Source organism: Micropterus dolomieu, linkage group LG02, assembly GCF_021292245.1.
Source record: "Micropterus dolomieu isolate WLL.071019.BEF.003 ecotype Adirondacks linkage group LG02, ASM2129224v1, whole genome shotgun sequence".
Lineage (NCBI taxonomy): Eukaryota > Metazoa > Chordata > Actinopteri > Centrarchiformes > Centrarchidae > Micropterus > Micropterus dolomieu.
The window spans coordinates 22,491,043-22,497,042 of NC_060151.1; positions in this window are offsets into that span (position 1 = coordinate 22,491,043).

Sequence of the window (6,000 nt, forward strand, 5' to 3'; positions counted from 1 at the left end):
AGAGTCATTGTCTAGCTTTTTTTGGCTGTATTTTTCTTAGATATGGTCAAACGCTGTTCCTGGGGCACTTGTAATAGTTACAGTCGCTACCCAGAGAGGTTGAAAGGAGAAGTACGATTTATTCTCTTTCCAAAACCTGAAATAAATCCAGAAAAATGTCTGCTGCGGATCGTTCCTAATGTAATGTTAGTTAGCTAACGCTAGCTAACTTCATACTGAATGTAACATAATAAAGCCCTATTGTTTTGTTTTTTAATGATTGTAATAATGAATAGAGACCCAGCTCTACAAGAACAGTGTTGATCCTTAATATCATTGTCTTTTGTCTCAATCGTCGGGGGATGCAGTGGTTCACTTGTACTGTGTGATCGGTAGGCTTTAGCTTCTAACTTTCATTTTTTTCATGTCCGTTTTAGCCAGTTTGAGTCAGTTTGACAGCCTGAATACAACCTTCAAATGTATAATGCAACGGCAAAACTGTCTGCTTCTTTCTGAGATAGCTTTTTCCAACATATTTGACAATATTTCTCCGAGGAGTGCAGTAATAGACAGTGGCAGCGCAGACAGTTTGTCGGATTTAGCAACAGTAACCGTGGGATGTGGCTTAGCGAAGGGTCAGTTGGCTTTGAGTTGGCTTCCAGACCTGTTTTTCACAGCCCCATTGAGTTCTTCATGAATGCTATTAGTGTCCTGTTGATCTTGTACATTTCCAAGCATTCCAGTATCCGTGTATGTGGCATTGAGTCATAGAGTTTTTTGTAGTCAATCCAGGCGGTGCACAGATTGGCCTGCCTGGTCTTTCAGTCTCGAATGCCTGCTCTATCAACCAGTAGCTGGTGCTTCGCTCCCCTGGTATTACTGCCCAATCCCTTCTGGGTCCTGTCCATGTATTGAGCCATGTGCCTACTCATCTTAGCCGCTATGATGCCTGACAGGAGCTTCCATGTTGTGCAGAGGCAGGTTATTGGCCGGTAGTTGGATGGGATTGTTCCCTTCTAGAGATCCTTCATGATCAGGACTGTCCGACCTTGGGTTAACCATTCTGGGTGGGCCCCTTCCATCAGCAGTTGGTTCATTTGTGCTGCCAGGTGTGTATATATATATATATAAATTGAACACAGTTTTAAAAAATTACAGCTTACTTTAAATGACAGAAAAATTAGATCAACTTATGTCACAATGGCTTTGATCAAATAACTTCAAAAATTGTGATGAAACAGAGGACATTTTTAGTTCAGTGAGACTAGGCGCAGTCTAGTCTTTCTGTTGAGAAAAAAAAAGTGACATTTTGTGGTTTTTGTTAGAATTAACGTGGGGGGTAAGACGCTTTGAAAATACTATCCTGTAAGGTAGATTTGAGGGTTGTCCTTGGCATTGTCCTCACAATAACTCTTCCTTACTGGTTTACCACAAATTCACAGTAATAAAAATAAATGTGTTCATGGTTGTGCCTGAAGTTTGCCAGATACTTGAATTTGAACAGACTTAATTGCACTTTGTGTTTGTCTTTATTTTTCTCATAAATAGTCAAGGTTCCAGCATTGTTCACAATACATGATGACACTTACTCCACATTGTAATTTAACTGGAAATTACTGTGATGAAGTGAGAATGTAAAAGTATTATCAGTGAATTTCTTTAAATGTAAAAATAAGTTGATCCTCTGCCCTGGTACATTTCAATCAATATTAAGTGACAGAAACAAGTCGTCCAAAGGAAGAAACTGCAGAAGATCTTTTTCAATTAACTGTAAATTGAGCTTTAATTTTAGTAACAGATAAAGTCTTTAGATTTATTAAATGGTGACACTTCAGGGTGAATGAACGCGTTGTTAACTGGGATGTAAAATGTTCATGGTGCCATGAGGGGAGAAAAATAGATAGAGGGAACAAGAGAAATGTTTCTTGGCTTTGATGATTGACAAATGAAATAGAAGAATTAATAGCATATAAAATGTTTAATGTAAACCAACTGGAAAGCTGTTTTCAGGGTAGCAATGGTATTGATATGACATTTGAACTTCAAATGCTATATGTAGGCTATATGCAAGGACAATTTAGTAGGACTTTTTCAGCAGTCACATCTTATTTTACAGCTACAAGAGAGCCAAGCAGCTGAGGAATTTTTACTGTTAGCAAAAGTGCTTGCATGACTATTTTTTTTTAGGTGGATGTGAGGCTTCACTGAAGTCTGCAAGTGCTGCATCAGGCTGATCCAAAAGGAGCCATCCCTGTGAACATGACACATTCACAATGTCAAATAGAGCCGGCTCAGCGGAATTGTTATGCACTCTGAGTAGGCAGCAGTAGGTATGGAATTGGTTGGACCGCTCCCTTTCCTCCCTGGCTGACCATCTGTGTCCTTGACTGATCATTTTGATCTAAACAAAACTATAATGCAAATATCAATAAACAATATTTCAGCATTGCTTGTACTTCAATGTAGTGCAGCTATAGAATCAAAGAGCAAAGATGGGGAAAACTTTGAAAGCACAGAACAAAACTACATCCACAACTGATTTTACCTCTTTAATATAAAAATGAATATTGAGGGTGGTAACGTTCAAACTGATTATAAAGCATCCTCAGATTATTCCATCAATGTGTGTCATCTTTCTGATGTTTTGAGAATATATCTGTTTAAGTTCATGGCCAAGAGGGGTTTTGGTTTCTTATTCATAAAAAGTGTTTTTGTTTAGGTCTGTCATTCTTTATACAGTAAGAAAACTCTGTGAGAAATCCTGTCTTGTTCTTCTCTTTAATTAAAGGTCACGCTTTATGTGGTTGTATTTCAAAGGTAAAATTTCAGATTTGACAAGAGTCAGGCAGAAAACATGTACATGTGAACTATGAACCAAAATGTTTTTGAAATAAGTGAGGTTATGAAGATTGAATTAATGATAACATACTATGCCTTGCAATTAATAGAAACTACTATTATATCAGGCACGTCAGGCATATCAGTCTGGTGCTGTGGATCAGTTGGTAGCACAGCAGACTTTGAATTGCCCTTTGGTGCTCAAAGCCTGTGCCCCCCAGCTATGTGGAGTCCTTCACCATGCCTGTGCCAAAGAAGCCACATCCCAGTGACTCCAAGGACTACAGACCTGTGGCACTGACCTCCCACATTATGAAGACCCTGGAGAGACTGGTTCTGGATCAGCTGTGGCCCATGGTCAGACCTCTCCTGGACCCACTCAAGTTCGCCTACCAGCCCCGACTGGGAGTTGAGGATGCCATCATCTTCCTGCTCAACCGCACCTACGCCCACCTGGACAAGCCGGCGAGCACTGTGAGGGACATGTTTTTTGACTTATCCAGTGCTTTCAACACCATCCGGCCAGCCCTGCTGGGTGAGAAGCTGACAGTGATGCAGGTGGATGCCCCCCTCGTGTCCTGGATTGCTCACTACCTGACTCTGGCAGACCACAGTATGTGCACCTGCAACACTGTGTGTCAGACAGCGTGGCCAGCAACACCGGGGCCCCACAGGGGACTGTCCTCTCTCCCTTCCTGTTCACCATCTACACCGCAGATTTCAACTACCACACAGAGTCCTGCCATCTTCAGAAGTTTTCTGATGACTCTGCTGTGGTTGGATGTATCAGCAAGGGTGACAAGGCTGAGTACAGAGCTGTGGTGGGGGACTTGCAGAACCACCTACAGCTCAACGTGACAAAGACTAAGGAGCTGGTTGTGGATCTAAGGAGAGCCAAGGCACCAGTGACCCCTGTTTCCATCCAGGGGGTCAGTGTGGACATTGTGGAGGATTACAAATACCTGGGAGTGCACATTGACAATAAACTGGACTGGGTCAAGAACACTCAAGCCCTCTACAGGAAGGGCCAAAGCCGTCTCTATTTTCTGAGGCTGAGGTCCTTCAACATCTGCAGGATGATGCTGAGGATGTTTTATAAGTCTGTGGTGGCCAGTGCTATCCTGTTTGCTGTTGCATGCTGGGGCAGCAGGTTGAGGGTAGCGGATGCCAACAGGCCCAACAAACTGAGCTGCAAGGCCAGTGACGTTGTGGGAGTGGAGTTGGACTCTCTGTCGGTGGTTTCAGAGAGGAGGATGCTGTCCAAACTACATGTCATCTTGGACAATGTCTCCCACCCACTCCATGACTTGCTGCTCAAACACAGGAGCACTTTCAGTGCAAGACTCATTCCCCCAAAATGCACCACAGAGCGCCACAGGAAGTCATTTCTGCCTGTGGCCATCAAAACTAACTCCTCCCTTTAAGTGTCTGACAGTCTGTTATTAAACTAGACCTTATTATCTATTTTCTGTGCAATATTACCTGTTTAATAATTAATGTGCAATATTCTCTGCTGCTATTTATTCACTTGTCCTTTTTGGTTCACCATAATAATTCTTAATAATGTAAATATTGTACATACCCACACTCCTTTATATTTGTGTTTATATTTTATATTTATACTCTTATATTTATATACTCTTTATCTATCTACCTTGACAAGTGTGCAATTGTGACAAAAGAATTTCCCTTCGGGGATCAATAAAGTATTTCTGATTCTGATTCTGATGTCATTCAGTCTTGAGAGTAGAAATTTCCACATACAAATTGACAAACAACAATATGTCCCCCTTGGCAAATATTAAGCATCAAAGTTTAAACACATCAAAATAGCTTCATAAAGGCTACACATCATATTCATGAAGATTTAGTCTTCAGATCAGTTTGAAACAAATGTCCTCCTGGTCCTTGATATTTTAATTAACATCAGTTATGGCAAGACATGTGTTGTGAAGCTGTTTCTAACATGTTATTCACTGTAGTCTTTCCCTTATTTTCCATATCATTGCTTTTGGTTGGGCATCGCCGAATATACAAAAATCTGCTACTGTTCAGGGACTAAGATAAATAACTCATACCAGGTTTATCCACTGGGTCATAAACAGGTTTTTGTGATAGAAAATACCACTAAGGCTTTGTCATGAATTCTACTTTCACATTATTAATTTAATGTATTATTTCTTTGTGAATTACTAAGCCCTTGCTTTGCATAATGTGTTAAGAGTAGACTCATACTAATGGGTACAGTGCCTGTTTCGGGGGTTCAAGGGTTCTTGAACTGCCAGGAAAAAATGAGGAGAAGTTACTTCATTATAATGGGATGTATGTAAAGACAGTACTGGTTGGGAATAATTACATTCAAATCATAGGCTTGGTACTTTCCATTCCTTTGCTTGTCACCCCAATCTTTTGCAAATCATCTGACATCAAAATCAGTATTATTGGCCAAGTATGTGTGCACATACATAGAATTTGACTTTGTTGCTCTCAGTGTACTTATACAGAGTTTCAAGAACAGTCTACAGGAAGAGAAATCCACAGGGACAAGAAAGCTGGACAAATACAGGTAAAAGTAAACATATAACTATTAGACACAGATAAGTAGGTGACAGTAGGTGGCATATGTTAATATATATATATATATATATATATATTAACATATGCCACCTACTGTATATATATATTTATATATATATATATATATATATATATACATACATATATATAAAGTCCCCCTCTCACCCCTTGCTGGGTGGTATGTGTCATCCTCAAGCTCGGGTCCTGGGAGTTTGAGGGTTCTGCGCAGTATCTTAGCTGTTCCTAAAACTGCACTCTTCTGGACAGAGACCTCTGATGTTTTACCTGGAATCTGCTGTAGCCACTCTCCCAGTTTGGTGGTCACAGCCCCCAGTGCTCCGATTACCACTGGCACGACTGTTGCTCTTGCTTTCCACATCTTTTCTAGCACCTCTTTCAGCCCTTGGTATTTCTCAAGTTTCTCGTGTTCCTTCTTCTTGATGTTGCTGTCGCTTGGGATTGCCACATCTGTCACTGCAGCCTTCTTCTGCTGTTTGTCGATCAACACGATGTCTGGTTGGTTAGCCATCACCAGTTTGTCAGTCTGGATCTTGGACTCCCACAGGATCTTAGCTCAGTCATTCTCAACTACCTTAGGAGGTGTCT